Here is a 17,480-nt window from a genome sequence, read left to right as displayed (position 1 = left end):
TTCCAATGCCCTTGCATTTCTATCCTCAGCTTTCAGTATCAACATTTAGTGCAGATATATGTATTTACACTAGTTGATTATTACACTATTGTGAGGGGACATGGCTCATTAAGCTAGTGCATCATGTAGGACAGTGGTTCCCAAACTTTTCAGGTCGTGACCCAAAAGAGAGATTAGATGTTTGCCCGGGACCCAAACTAGTGAAAATAGGAGATCTACAAGCTCACAGTGCGTTGCTTCGCACCATTTTTTCTCTCTCTTTTCTTTTACATTTGACATTTTTTATAAAAACAAGGAATTCGTCTCTAATTTATGAAACATTTTTGGCTTTTTCTTTTTACTTAAAAAGATGTTTTGACAAATATAAAGGAATACTTCTTTACTTGAATGTGTTCGTGACCCCCAAATGGGTCCCGACCCACTGCTTTAATTCAGCTCAGACTGGTTTACTTTCCTGGCTGCTAGTATATAATAAAGCATTGTTCAGATCAAATGTATTTTAATCCAAGCTGTTTTCCTGATCAGGAAACAAGCAGCAACAAGAGGACCATTTGGAAAAATCCCCTGACCAACCCTTCTCACAGCAAGATGGATGGGTAAGTTGTGTGTAAGTTGTGTGTAAGTTGTGTGTAAGTTGTGTGTGTGTGTGTGTACAGTAATTCATTTCAAGCTTTTTTTCTGTCCACACCACGCCCATGTCCCCCCTCCCAACACAACAGTGGTCCCCAGGTTCATTCTTAGTCAGGGTGGTGGTCCCTGGTTCATAATCAGTGGAAACCCTTGCTCTAACTGATATTAGTGGATGGGGTGGAGTTTAAAGTGATTAGCTAATGAAAGGCAGGGGATTATTTCGGTTTGCGCTGATGAAAAATACAGTGCACGTAACAGAATTCGATTTTATTGTATTTTTTTTCTTTTCCTGAAAATATATGAACTGTATTGCACAGCCACTCAGAAAAATGTCTCTGAGTGCCAAGATGAATTATTGCTGCTATGTTCTCTGGTATGACTGATTAGGATGTCTGCTGTTCACTAACTGTTGTGATGAAACGGAGAGACAGTTTGATGAGTGCAAGTGACCCTAACCCTAGGGGAGTCTTGCTCAGGGGCACACAACGGCATTGCTACCCTGGCCTGGAATCGAACCAGGGACAACCAGGGGCTCTGGTTCCCCGGGTGGGCTCCCTAACCATTCAGCTGTGCCGCCTCAATATATGTCATTATGTTGACGGATCCCACATGTGTGTATACTGTATATAGAGACTGTCAATATTTCAACCTGTGATCCATAGTCCTATACCTGTAGGGGCACATACTGTACATACATACTGTACATGTACATATGTACGTACACACACAGTACATACATACATATATACATACATACAAGAAATATGGATTATCTTCTGATGTAAATGAAATCCAACCTAGGGGTGGAAACTGCTGAGTCACAGGCCTGTCTGTACCTGGAGGCTACTGTGAGCCCACACAGACATCAGCAGCTTCTCTCATCCACAGGTCAGGGTAGAGTGTTCCTGCTGCTGCTGCTGAGAGAAAGTAGGGGAGGTGGTTGATGGAGAGACATAGAAAGTACAGAGAGAGAGAGAGAGAGAGAGCAGCCATCTGTGTGTTCTGCTGCAAGGGATGCAGTCTCCATGGCAACATGGTGCTCCCGCAGTAGAATCCCGGCAAGATGAACTCGCCCCCAACCCCCCTCACTCATGCACACCTCTCTCTCTCTCTCTCTCTCTCTCTCTCTCTCTCTCTCTCTCTCTCTCTCTCTCTCTCTCTGTGTCTCTGTGTGTCTGTCTCTCTCTCTCTCACGCGCATGTGCGGACGCACGCACAAGACACATGTACAGGCATACAAATAAATTAACGTGTATGTCTTTTATTGTTCCATTATGTATTGTTAGATCGGTGTATCCATTGATCTGACCCTAACACACACACACACACACACACACACACACACACACACACACACACACAATCTGTCCTAAGTGACAGAACAAAATATGTAAGAGTAACGCTATGCCAATGGCACAGAACGCCTGTCTACATCCTCTGCCAGTGTCTCTCTCTCATTTCTGTTTCCCATTCACCTATGTGTCTCTCTTCCCTTTCTTTCTCTCTCTCTCTCCGTATCGTTCCATCTCCTCCTCCCTGCCCCTCCTTTTCTCTCAGGCTTCACATTAAGTCACTCTGTCTCCTTCAAATATTGGAATGCCCAGCAGGATTTACCTCATTTACCTTTCCTCTCTCCCATCGCTCTACACACACAAACGTGTGTGTGTGTGTGTGTGTGTGTGTGTGTGTGTGTGTGTGTGTGTGTGTGTGTGTGTGTGTGTGTGTGTGTGTGTGTGTGTGTGTGTGTGTGTGTGTGTGTGTGTGTGTGTGTGTGTGTGTGTGTGTGTGTGTGTGTGTGTGTGTGTGTGTGTGTGTGTGTGTGTGTGTGTGTGTGTGACCACTTGCTTTTCCTCTCGATGTCACACAGAGTAATTGATTGTCTCATAAGAAGCATTGATAATCCTTCTCCTGATAGTTTGGTCGTTCTTCTCTCATTCGCCCTCCTCTCTTAACATGTCTAGCCAAACACACACACACACAGAAAGGGAGAGAGTCAAGGGAGGAATAATGGAATATTCTCTCTTTGTTGCCGTCTCCCTCCGCTCATCTGTCTTGGTATTGGTCAGTTCAATCCCCCCTCCCATTTTCTGTCCAGCCAATCGGCGTATTACAATCTCCCTCTGTCTCTGGATCACTCATTGCCTCCCTCTCTTTCTCCACACACACATGCATTCAGCATCCAGATCACGATCGCACACAGACACACACATACACATGCACCCACACACACACACTACACAGACACACACACACACACACACACACACACACACACACACACACACACACACACGTCAGACCTCTGCTGCTTGTCTCTACTGCCCCTCTCTCTCTTTCTGTTTGTGGTATTTCCTCTTGGCTCTTATTGCGATGTCGGTCTTTATTGTCGGATGTCTCTCCCTCTGGAGAAGATCGACTGTGTCCCGTTGACAGCTGATTGCTCCTCTCTCTCTCTCCTTCATCTCTCAGAAACATCAGGTGAGAACAGCCCTCTCTCTCCCGCTGTACGACACCACCATGCCTCCATCCATCCATCCATCCATCCATCTCTCTCTCTTTCTCTCTCTCTCCTCTCCTCTTGTCTCCCTATCCACTTATGCACATAGTATGTGGTGTGTGTGTGCGCGCGCGCTTGCACTTGTGTAATCAGTGTGTGTATCGTGTTGCCGGTGATTGCTTTGTTGTTCAATGTAAAACTTGAAAACTCAAACATGGCCTCTCATGTTCACCTGTTTGGCCTGGAGCCTCCATCATGATGTGACGTTTCACACATTGAGGAGGATGGGTGTTCCTCGTATTTGATGAAATGCAGGTGAGACGGCTGGACTAGTGTCTTAGTGTCAATCTAAGCTGCAAGTTAAATCTGCAATACAGAACTTATTTGAAGTAATAACATTTGATTTTACCCAATCTGTATGATATAATACAATATATTAGCACATCTGCATTCTGCAGTGGTTGGATTGATACATTTAGACCATGGTCAGGAATAGGACGCCAACTGGTTGACAAGTAAGCCTTCCTGAAGCTCATAGGCCCAATACCCGACCCCCTGGACAAGTGGGGATTCCCTCTCGCTTGAGCGGTAGAAGTTTGGTTTCTCATGCCTGCGGAAGACCGAATCTAGACTGTGTGTGTGTGTGTGTGTGTGTGTGTGTGTGTGTGTGTGTGTGCGCGTGTGCGCGTGTGTGTGTGCGCGCGCCTGAGTGCACTCTCCAAGTTAAAAGGACACTGACAATTTTACAGTGTATGTGTGTGGGATGTGGTATTGGAGGAATGTCCAGCTGGTATGGGCGGAATGTCACCAGAATAGGGGAGGGGAGGGGCTCGGAAATGAACAGGGGCTGCACGAACCGTCAGAGACATGTAAATGAATCCCTGGAAGTAATGGAATGAATGTTTACACAGTAAAATTCTCAGTATTCCTTTAACACTGAGTGTGACAAATGGACCCTTCTCAGAGTTACATTAACAGTAGCTCCCAGTGAACTTACCTATCCACAAGTTTCCAAAGTCCCATCATGCATTGCGCAGAAGGTGTGCGGCAGTTTCCGGCGTCGCAACCAAGTGTGATCTACAAGCTCACAACGGTTGCATCTGCGTGAGCTTGTATGTCCGCTGTTCTCCGGAAGTGTCCCACAAATAATTCTACTGTAAATTCTCGCGGAAACAGGTGGATAGGACACTTATTTACTTACAGTTACAGTACAACTTTCATCTGTTATATTTACTTGCGTCAGCAGAGCGCGCAAGTACTGCGTTCGGTGGCGTCTGTTTCCGGCCGACAGTACAAAGGCAGGGCCTTTAGCCAATGATTCTCTGTGACGTCACCGCCAACAAGTGCGAACTGATATAAATAACCCTCACTCTAGATGTGAGGTCACAGAGACATCACCACCAACCAACAAGTGTCGTCACATACCCACTGTGAGTAGGGCTGCCACGATTATGACATTTTACATGACGATTAATTGTGACTCAAATAATTGCGATTAAATAACGATTTAATTGTGTTTTGTCGTTGGCAATAATGAATTTCATTTCTGTTTGGCTTGTAGACTTTGAAGTTGCACATGGCAGATAGGACACATAACCTAAATATACAAAGAAATGACTGACATATTTAAGAACTTTATATTTAAAGAATAACATTGATAGTAGAAATAGACGATCTACAAGCTCACACTAAGCTTATAGATCTGCTATTTCCGCTACTTTCTGAAAGTATTTGAAACTATATGAACATTTCTCAACATGGAAACGATTATGCAAAATAATTGCAATTACCTCACATAATTGCTATCAGACGATTATTTATGTAATAATTGTGAGGGTGACTGAATTATGCTTCATTTGTATTTCATTGTATGGCGGGGTTAAAAAATAGAAAACATCTATATCAGCTAGGCTATATCAGCTACAGCTATTTGCATTGAGTGACACCGTTGAGCGACGAGGCGTATATCAGGCTTTAGATTCTCTACAAAGGATTCTTTAGTTCCATCAATGGAGACAGTGACACAATGCTTTTGCCTTTGAAAATACAAATGCTTGCTCTCTCTCTCTCTCACACACACACTCTCACACTCACGCACACACACACACACACACACACACACACACACACACACACACACACACACACACACACACACACACACACACACACACTTTAAATGGCTTTATTGTCATGAGAAAACCTTCGTTTACATTGCCAAAGCAGAAGTGTACACAGATGTGTTCAATACACAGTTTTCATGTATCAAGCTGACTCGATGCAGACAGTACAGGGGTATATACACAATGATCAGTAGTCTTTAAGGTGGTTGTGTTCCATTTGATATCTTTCTCCTATCACACACACACACACACACACACACACACACACACACACACACACACACACACACACACACACACACACACACACACACACACACACACAGAGAGAGAAACTCACACAGCTCAAACACAACACAAGCACCCCTGCCACTGTCTGTGAGTGATGTGACTGCTTGTCTCTTTCGCCCTTTAGACCCGAAGGTGGTATTTAGCAACGTCAGACAACACTGTTAATTACCACTTTTAACCTCAGAGGTGTGTGCGTGTGTTTGTGCATGCGCGCGTGTGTGCACGGTGAAACCTTACAAATTGGATAAACTCTGTGGTTGGTATTGTTGCCATGGGGAACGGGAACAGAACTCCTGTCTTCCACCATGCTTGGTCAGCCAAGTTTGTTTTGCCTTGCTCGTACAGCGGGTCAGTCAGTCTTATTGTCTCCACCAGCCGAAGGCTGAGGGAGAGTATGTTTTCCCCTCCGTCCGTGTGTCCGTCCGTCCGTCCGTGCGTCCGTCCGTGCGTCCGTGCGTCCTCGCAGTTTGTGAGCGCCAAATCTCAGTTGCCGTTGGCCCGGTCGCTGCCAAAGTGAGCACACACATTCCCTGGATGCCAATCTAGAACCTCTGCCCTAAATTTTTCAAATGGGCCTTTTCTAGCGCCAACTAGTGGCCGATGTTTGCTAAACACATTTCTGTGCACTACTCTTACAGATTTTGTCCAAAAATACTACAAATCGGTAGGCAATATCTCGACAGTCATGTGATCGACACGGATCTGTCCGATTTTGCATATTCCATCCTGATTGGCTAAGATTGGCTTCCAAAGTTTGTGGGATTGAGCCGTTTTGAACAAAATGCCTCAAATCACAAACGCAAAGTGCAATTATCATGAAATCGCGCACACACGTTCCCACTAGGCCGAGGAAGAAATGCCACTTAATTTTTTTTTTATCAGCCCCATGGTGGCGCTATAACAGCCCGATTTGTGGTTTTACCTATAACTCCACCGATCAGTTTCAAACTTTGTAAGCGCACTCCCTAGAGGCTAAGGATAAACCTTTGCCCTGCATTTTTCACATCAGCCTTTTATAGCGCCACCTTTGGGCCGACTTATGTAAAACACATTTTTGGATATTACTCCTTGAGATTTTATCCAAAAATCATGCAAATCGGTACACAGTACCTCTATAGTCATGTGATCAAGTCCGATCCGTCTGATATTTCACATTCCATCCTGATTGGCTAATATTAGCTTCCAAAGTTTGCAGGATTGCTCCGTTTTTGAACAAAATGCCTCAAATCATCAGCTTGCGATTACCGTGACATTTGCCACACATATTCCCACTAGGTCAAGGAACAAATGCTACCTTTTTAACATTGTCCTGTTATAGCGCCACCAGCAGGTAGACTTTAGCAAAACACATTTTTGGAACACAATGCTTGAAATCATGCATGCAGCGTCCGATTGCCATGAAAGATCTAAGGTGAAGAACATATGCCACCCTTTTTACATTGGCCTATTATTATACAGTAGCACCACCAGGACGCACGGCCTGGTGGAGACCTGTGCTCGGAAGAGCACTGCTTCTAGTTAACACTTTGCTATGCAAAGGCTAATTTGTTAAATTAGGGCCTTTCTTGTATGTCCTCTCACAGGAATCTATAGCTCTGTAACTAATAACAAGATTGTTCATTACCTCTATATTCTGATGGTTCAGAAGGCGTATCCCTATCTCTCCAGTAAACAACAGGTTTACTGGAGAGATTTTTAGTTTTTAGTAATATTCAGGTCGGGACACCAAATTCATCCAATCTGGAGAGAGAACTTCTACAGGATAATGGATAAACAAGTTAAATTAGGAAGACATTTGTTAGGCCTGCCAGGGGAAATTCAGTTTCAGCTTCATCCAGCGAATGGGTGCTCAGATGGATATGATGAGCACTAGGAAAGGTGGGTAGTTAGGGGGTCAAGTGACAGGACAGAGTTGTGAGGCGAATCGGTGACCTGATAATCATACAGCCTCTCTATCCACTAAGCTATGGCCGTGTGAAACAAATAAATGAGCAGATCCGTTATCCATCTGGAAATCTATTTTCTGTTTAGTAAAGAGCTGGAGAGACATGGAGATCCCTGTTACTGAACAAACAATGATTACTATCAGAATATTTATGTCTAAACCAGGGGTTCCCAAACCTTTTTGTCTCAAGGCACCCCATCAATATTGTTTTTTTTAAATCCGACGCACCCCTACATTATAATTTTAACTCCCAGCACCTTATATTTATAGCATATCGTCGTTGTCGGTGGAAACCTTGTGTGTCCAAAACCGTTCGTTTTGTATTTATCATCTACAAAATGTACTAAACTAGTGAAAACAGCAGATCTACAAGCACTTGTGTGCTTGTAGATCGGCTGTTTTCACTAGTTTTGTGGGACAGTTTTGTATGATGAAGCAGGGTTAGGAAGCATTTGAAAATTGGAGATACAAGGTTTCTGTCCGACTGTGACGATATTTTAGTGATTATGTTAGAGGAAAACATTGAGATAATAGACATTTTGGTTAGAACTGACTGAAAATAACTTTGTACTTCAAGTTTAAAATGATACTAAATATTTTTTCAAGTGTCCAAATGAATTCCAAATATTATCAAATTATCTTGCGGCACCCCTGGACTGCCGTCACGGCACCCTAGGGTGCCTCGTCACCCACTTTGAAAACCCCTGGTCTAAACGACTGCCTCTCATCGCACACTGGGCACACAGTAAAATCCAAAGCGTAAATAAATTACCTTTTAAGTAAACAATCAAGTGAAACTCCACCTTCAGAGGAGGTCATTTTTTTTTATTTTTTTTTTAAAGATTTGTTTTTGGGCTTTTTATGCCTTTATTTGATAGGATAGTAGACTGACAGGAAATGGGGAGAGAGATGGGGAATGACATGTGGCAACGGTCGTCCGGATCGGGAATCGAACCGGCGACGCCAGCAGACATCATAGCCTAGTATGTGGTATGCGCCTTGACCACCAGGCCAGCGGGCGCCCCAGAGGAGGTAAATTGAGTGTGACTGTAACACTGGTATCAACAGGCCCGGGACGTCACAGACACTGATGTAGTTGTGCAGTGCAGGTGACATTGTATGTTCACTAAACTATGACCTGTACTCTAATAATGGCCTGACCAGCTGGCTCCTGAGAAGTTTCTCTGGCATTTTATTCAGAGTACCATTATTAGCCTGTGTTAAAGTGTCTTAATGACACATCCAAAGCATACTTACAGGTATTTACACACACATTGACTCTGGCCAATGAAACATTATGAAAAGACTGAGGTAGAGACCGCACACCATATCCCAGTTAAAGGATTTACTTTATTATTTTTCGACAATCTTCATTTTTATCCAAAGGAGCTCTATTGGCATTGAGGAGCTGGGAATTTCGCATGCCAGAATATACATAAATACATAAAATAGCGAAAATACACAAATACAACATTTTAAAACATAAAAATATTGAATTGAATTTACACTTGATTTTATTACTTTAATAAACACTGTCATAAATACTTCGTACTTTTTGGGCGTTTTGTTAAATTATGGTCCCATGTATTTTAAAATTGATGATAAAGGGGCGTGTTTAGCTTGATTGAAGCTCCCAACCAATAATAGCATTTATTAACCCACCCCCCGCTCTGTCCCAATCAATAGAATTCTGGTTTAATTTCCATTTCAGGACAGGAAGTAGAAAGATGGCGGAATACATACTGTACGCTTGCCAAATAGGCTTCATTTACGCTCTGTAGAAACCAATGGGTGACATCACCGTTAACTCTGTCCCTTTTTTTTACGGTCTATGGTAGTTGCCTTCTCATGATGTCATTCCAAACAGAGATACAGTCAATAGTTGCTGATTAGAAACAGATCATTCCTAAATGTTCTCCTCATTCACTTACTGTACATTTCATGGTGAAACAAATGATAATTCTGATGTAGAACCTTACAATACCTGAATCCACGAAAAAAAAAGGTTCTGAGTGAAAGTCAATGGGGAGAAATCTTTTTTGAACGATCGATATTTAATGAACATAACAACTATTGAAGATATCTCACCGGGCACCCATATTTGGAGGGAGTTACATCATGTAAACCAAAGCACACAACTCAAAGTTCTACCAAATTTCTCCCTTTTAATTTAGCTTCGAAGAGTGTACAAATGGAACCAAGTGGATCTCCAAACCAAACTCACTCTTCAAAGTTAAATTACCATGCATATTATGCACATTAATGCGTGATTGTGCATTTTTTGCCATTGGCATTAAGCTCTTCAAAATACATTCAGCCATTATAGTACAGTATGTGTTCTATTCTGATGGAGAGAGCCATGTTGTAAAACCTTAGTGGATGATCTGAGCGATTCTATAATGTCATGATGGTTATATTTAGAGAAAGAGAGAGAAACACGCCAGGAGCAGTTCAATACTAGAGACACTACTGACCATAAGGTGATATTTCTTCCATGTCCCATGTATTTCTCCTCGATGTCATTTCTCCAATCCCAAACTGAGAAGAGCTATATTCCCCATGGATCTCAGGATGTTAAATAATTGGCAAGGAATATTATGATCTGAATATATGTTGGCCAAATCAATACATTTAACATAACTATTTGCATTATATTTCTTTCCTGTTGGGGATTTGGAACAATTCTTAATGAATGAACGAATGTCCTGCCTTATAACATACCAAATAAACAAACATGCGTACAGTGTATACATGAACAAAATAGGAACAAGAGCTGGGAAGTGTAGATTAACAATGCAGGGTGATCTGTAATAGCATTCCACTATTGGTACAGTAGTCAGTGGCTCGATGGTTATCTCTTATCTCACACACTGCAGCCCAGTTAGTCACGAGTTATTTCATTACTCTCTGATGAATGCTCACACACACACACGCATGCACATGAACAGTATGAGCCCCAGTGTTATGTACTTATGGATATGCAGCATTGCACTTCATTCTGTATATATTATGTTTTCTTTTTTTTTCCATTCGTGTTATTATTATATTTTTTGGGGGGAAGTCCACCATGAAACAGATGTTTTCCTTGACATTGGAAAGTTTGTTCAATACTGTGAATGTGAATAGCTTTGTCCTTGATCTGTTATGATACTGTATGATCCTTCAGAAAATACCGGTAGCTTGGTTTTTGGTTAGTGTGGAGCAAGGTGCAGTTTATATCGTGTTGATTATTTGATATCTAGTTGATTATTCATCCTGCTTATAGGCCTACAAGACACGGATGAAAGTAAATTTACTTGAACCGCAAATTCCAAGGTATGTTTTTCTTCAGAGACAACCTCACAGAAGGTCAATCAGGGAGCTTTTTCAGTTTTCCAGGTCAAGATATAAAAATCTCACCGCACTGTTGGACATTTCCTACTGCTATTGTACTGTATGTCTGCATGTGTTGAACATAATTTCAAAAGTACACAGAGGTTTGGCTCCAGGAAGTGATTTTACTATGATGTTTATGAAAACTGTATAGAAGCAGTTTGTTTTTGTGTAACCTAGCCATTTGGATTATTGTCTCCGTCAGGCCGAAAGGCGTGTCCAAGACCATATTTTTACAGCAATTATGACATCCAGAAACCCTGAGGTGTTTATAGTCCAACTGAGATGGTGATGGCATTTAAAATCAGCTTTTTATAAAGCCTCTTCTCCAAAGACATACTGTAGCTAAAATCACTGCAGAGGTTCTATAGAAAGTAGAATAGGGTTGGAAATCATCAGAGCTTTCATGCGAACAATGAAAGAACTTGATCCCTTGAAACTTGAGATATTTCATTCATGTTTACAAAGCTGAATTGTCCAAACTCACAAGAATGCAAATGAGAATGTTATTCTTGTTTGTTCTCTCTGGAATGTTATTCTCGTTTGGGCATGCCGGTTCTGTATGTCTTGATTGTCTTCATGATCACTTCTGGCTTGTGCCTTTTCTGTGCTTTTGTGTAGCCTATCTGTGTCTGTGTGATTAGATGAGTGTGTGTTTGTGTATGCACATGTATTTAGTTGTGTGAAAGGCCATGAGTTCATATGTTGTTACAGGCGGTTCCTATAACACATTCCGTGGCCCTGCCTGGCTCAGATGAGGATGGCTGATAATTATAACTGTGCTGATGTCAGACAGTCCCAGTGAGGACAGCAGAGAGACAGAGACAGAGACAGAGAGGGGTCGCTCCTCATCAATGCTCACCTCACCCTCTTCCACTGCATCTTACCTCACATAATAATAGCTCCTGTATTTAATGAACACATGGGTGGTTTTGTTTGCTGTACTTATTGGTAAGCAGGCACATCCCTATACACTCTCCTCTGTCATCATGGCTGTCAGCCAGTATTGCAATCGATCGAATGCAGAGTAGGTCCTGTTGACCTTGGCACCACAAGAATGTACCCATACTGGAAACAAAAAATACACTTCAAATCAGTGGCTTAGACAGATCCCAACTTTTACATGCATTGGGGCGACCCAAGCTACTGTATGTTTTATGTCATCAAGTGTAAAAATACTACCTGATGGACATCTCTTTGTAAATGAAACATCTAATATTTTTGCCCAAATTATGTTCGAAAATACAGGTTGGGTGCTTAGCAGGCTTGTAAATCATGGATTTAATCCTTTGGTCGCATCAGCAGGATTCAGAAATAATAGAATGTCTAATCCACTCTAGTAAATGATAGGCAACCAATGTACCGCAGGAGTGCAAATCATAGTGGTTTGATGAGATGAATATATTGGGGAAAGAAATATACAGAATAGAATGGAAGAAAATGTAACAATAGAATACAATGGATTAGAAATGTGAGGATCTCTGTGTTCATGCACCTCTGTCCTGCTGCCCTGAACATCTAGTCATTATGTTATTTGGGTTAGGGTTAGGGTTAGCAGTTAGAGTTGGCAAAACATCCCTGAAGAAGCTCTTTCTGTTGGTTTGTTGATATTTTGTTGTTGCATTTCTTTGGGTATCTGGAGGAAGCCATCTTAAAATGAGAACAGAGATCAATTATTTAGCATAGAAACTGGAGGCTGTAGTCACCATGGTACATACACACTCACACACGTGTGCGCACGCACACGCACACACACGCACGCACGCACGCACGCACGCACACACAGACACACTCAGTACACTGCATTGTACACATGCAGAAATAAACAGCTAGCAGACCTTGCATGTCCAACATTCATGTGGCTGAAAGGCCATTGTGTTGTGATTAATGTGTGTTATGCCCGGTGTCCTGCACCTTGCTGTTTAAGTTAATATATGCTTAGCTCAGAGCATTTCTCTGTGTGGTTATTTAAAGATACAAATTATTTCTGGACCGGCTCCTATACCCTGTGGCACATGCTTCTCTTTCACTGAAATTATTCCCCTCTGCTGAAAGAGAGCGAGTGTGTGTGTGTGTGTGTGTGTGTGTGTGTGTGTGTGTGTGTGTGTGTGTGTGTGTGTGTGTGTGTGTGTGTGTGTGTGTGTGTGTGTGTGTGTGTGTGTGTGTGTGTGTGTGTGTGTGTGTGTGTGTGTGTGTGTGTGTGTGTGTGTGTGTGTGTGTGGGGGGTTTAGTTTAAAGTGATCCCTAGCTAATACAACAAATATGCCTTAATACATTATAATTGTCCTCTATAACTGCAAAGTAACATTAAAAACACCTTAAATATTGTATTTCTTCTAGAAATAGCTAATCTTTCACTCAACAGGGGAAATGCCCGTCGCAAGTTGATGATGTCATAAATGTCATGTGTGATCTATCCCTATGGAATTTATTGCATGCATGTGAAAATAAAAACAAACTTAATATTTCCTATGGTTAACCCTTTCCAAGCCACGGGGAGCCCCTTAATATTAAAACCGTACTATATCGGACTTCCTAGGGGGGGAGGGGCAGCCAATCGTCTTTTCCCGTACTTTTCCGTATTTACCGAAATAAATGATTTTCATCCGAAAATCGGCGATCGTCTAACCTTCCCTAGTCACCACTCGTGCATCGATAGCTCATGGCTGCCCTGACATGAAGCAGAGGTGACGTCAGCTCCTCTCCTTCTCCAAGGCACCTTCCAGCCATCCGTTTACTGTCTGTACACTAGTGCTTCTACCGCAGCCATGCTGGGGGCTATGCTAGCGAAAATTTTCAGTTCTGCTCTTGAGTCACACATGGATTATTTGAGGGGACATTTACGTGAACGGATCGCGCACGCGAAACGCACAGGGACATGATGCGTCAGCCGAATCTCCCACTCTAAGCCAATGCAGATTGAGAATTTCACTGGGAACTGGGGTGAGTAAAACAACAGCGATCGCGGAATGGTAAGGGGGATGAAGACCACGTGATATAGCGCTGGATGTCTGGTAAAATGAATGCGGTTCAGATCATAATATAATAATAGAAATTTCGTCGCATTTACTACCAAAACCTCCACAGGCTGTCTGTGAGTGAGTGAGTGAGTCAGTCAGTGAGTCAGTGAGTCCGTCACACTTTTGCCCTGCTCATATCTCCACAACCGTTGCCCCCATCCATGCCAAATTTTGCACACACACTCCTTGACTGCCAAACTACAACCTCCAAGGACCCCCGGAGCCCCAGGGACCCCCAGGTCCCTGGGGGACCCCCAGATGTAAAAAATGACCAAATGTGCTCACACGTCACACGTCACACTTTTTCCCTGCTTATATCTCCGCACCCGTTGACCCGATCCATGCCAGATTTTACACACACACTCCTTGCCTGCCAAACTACAACCTCCAAGGACCCCCGGAGCCCCAGGGACCCCCAGGTCCCTGGACCCCCAGGTCCCTGGGGGACCCCCAGATGTAAAAAATGACCAAATGTGCAAAAATGACCAAATGACCACCCCAACGGGGCTGCTCACTGGGAATTCCCGGGGACCACCGACTCCTGGTGCTCCAGAACGGATGCAAAAGTGGTGGCGCCCCCAGTGGAGGACCCCCTGCCACTGCAGCGCACATAAAATGCCGTAACTCGGGCTAGGAGCGTCCGGGAGAGCCGGGGCCGGTACCTATTCGTCCGCCAAGGCAACGCGGAGACCCCACCCCTCATTTCTCACATGGCCCTATTCTAGCGCCACCTTCAGGCCAATTTTTAAAACACATTTTTGGACACTGCTCCTACAGTTTTTGCCCTAAAATCACGAATATCACTACACAGCATGTCTACACTCATGTCATCAACATGGATCAGGAAGATTTTGGAAAAACAAATTTTGGCCCTATTTGTGGAGATAAGCCACCTACGGTCGCTTATCTCCCGATTAGGGAGTCTTACTGGTAATAGAAATTTCACGGCTAATCTACCAACAACCATTCTATTTCGGACGGCAAAGTGTTAATAAGAGCATCAAATCAATATTTCAAATGTGTTTTTTGCACATGCATGCCGTAAATTCCATAGGGATAGATCACACATGACATTTATGACATCATCAACTTGCGACAGGCCTTTAAACCCTATTGAGTGAAATATTCGTTATTTCTAGGAGAAATAAAATATTTAAGGTGTTTTTAATTTTACTTTGTAGTTATAGAGGACTATTATAATGTATTAAGGCATATTTATCGTATTAGCCAGGGATCACTTTAAGATCTAATGGTCATACTTCCTCTGTCATGTTCTGCACTTCTGTACTTCATTTAATGTGTTTATGTCCTTTTAGTGTGTCTTGTGGATGTTCCATATGTGACCTGTATTGTGTTTGTGTTGGCTGCAAATAGTGCTGCAACTATCAATTCTTTCTTAGTGATTATTCCATCGGTTACTTTTTTATTATTAAAATAATCAAGAAGCACATTTGTTCAACAAATCAATTCACCACTTGAGTGCCCAAAACAGGGATAGATTATTTATGGATTATTTATTAAATTATTGGTTAGTTTTCATAATTGATTATATCAATGAAATAAATTAAGTGTTGAACCCCTACCTGCAAACCAAATCACTTTGCTATTATTGCAGTTAGGCCTGTCTTTATTTTTATCATTATTTTATCATAATCGTGTACATGTTGAATAATGTTCATATATTAAGTATAAAGTTGTCAAATATGTTAGTCATTTCTTTTGTATACAGTATTTAGGTTATGTGTCATGTCTGCCATATGCAACTTCAAAGCCTACATGCCAAAGAGAAATGTATTTGTCAACGACAAAAACAAAAGTTAAATCGTTAATCACAATTACTTAAGTGACAATTAATCTGCATGTAAAATGTCATAATCGTGACAGCCCTAATTGCAGTGATGGGCTGTTTCCTGTCCCGCTTCTGGTTCTGCACCTGCTTTAAAGTGAGGAGCTGTGAACACTGCAGGGCGTTCTGTGCAAACTGCAGGATCGTTGAAATCATTCAAAAAGTTCACTTCAAAAACTGTTCAGTTCAGGTGTGTTTAATGACAAGACAGAGGTTGTCTCTCGTTCTGCACACAAGACTGCTGTCAACACGCAGAGCTCAGATACTCACATACTCAATCTGCTCTCTCACACACTGCAAGATGGAGAGTATCAATCTACTCTCTATACTGCAGCATTGCAGGCTATCAATCTATTCTCTCTCACACTGTGAGATAGAGAGTCTATCAATCTATTCTCTCTCACACTGTGAGATAGAGAGTCTATCAATCTACTCTTTCTCTTACACACTGAGAGATAGAGAATCAGTGTGGCTGTGGCACATGTTTCTCTTTCTCAAGGCTCAGTGAAGCTGATTGACAGTAACGATGTCTTGATGCATCTCACATTAGACTACTAGATTAAGTAATCTGGTGGCTCAAGGAGCTGTGTAATTAACTTGCATTCTAACAACTTAAGTTCCCATAGCAATACTAATATAACCAGTACGACGCCTCAGGGCGAGGTCGCGCCATGTCTTGGCCATCTGGCCATCTGGCCAAAGGGATTTGGTTCCCCTGGCATCACAGGGATCTCCATATCTCCATATATGGGCATAAAGGGTATTTGGTTCCCCTGGCATCGCAGGGATCTCCATATCTCCATAAATGGGCATAAAAGGGATTTGGTTCCTCTAGCTCCATATATGGCAATAAAAGGGATTTGGTTCCCATGACATCACAGTGATGTCAGAGCGTGAGCCGTTCGGATAGACTGATACGGTCAAGATGTGACGGTTCTGATAGTAAACTGCAACCTACGGTCGCAATAATAGCATCTCCCAGCAAAGTAGGTGGCTATGAACAAAGAAGTACGGCACTTGAGTATACATAGGTCATCACCATGAGATGACCTATGTATACTTTTATATCTATGTTGCTAACTCTCACCCTACCTCCTACATTAACAACTTTGTTCCCCAAATAAGTACTATTTCTCTTTAGCAAATATAGAAACGGCCAATTTCTCATCCAGCTATGGGTAATGCATAGAGAAGTTTCACCTAGACTGGCGATCCATGGGCCTTGGAATGAATGTGAAAGATATGATTTTGCAAGTTTGCATCTAACCTTGTTGGCTAGCATAAATCATATGATGCCAACAGACGCTTATATTCATGTGCATAATTTTCTCTTACTCTTCCAGTCTTCCGTCTTTGGCTGGGAAGTGTTTGTATGGAGACGAGGTATGCGTTTTTGTCAACACACCACTCATGCTCACACCTGCTTGTCCTGAGGCAAAGTGTAACATGAAGAGAACTCGCTAATCCTCCATCTAACTGGAAGATAACTGGGAGACAAGCCTTTACATCTGTCATACCCTATCAGTCAACTTATGCACATACTGTTAAGTATTCTGCTCTGTAAACCATACTACTAGGCTACTACAGTATATAACCTTTACTGTGGGCTGCTTATATTACGCATTATTATTATTATCGTTCAATAATGAATGCTTATGATCGACAGATATTTATAAATGTTACATGAACAGATCATACAGCATTACTAAATGATTAAGTGCGAGATGAGATTCCCCACACATTCCACAGCAGAAAAT

Source organism: Nannobrachium achirus, assembly GCF_963921795.1.
Source record: "Nannobrachium achirus genome assembly, chromosome: 19".
In the NCBI taxonomy this organism is placed as follows: Eukaryota; Metazoa; Chordata; class Actinopteri; order Myctophiformes; family Myctophidae; genus Nannobrachium; species Nannobrachium achirus.
Note: the sequence above shows the minus strand (reverse complement) of the source record.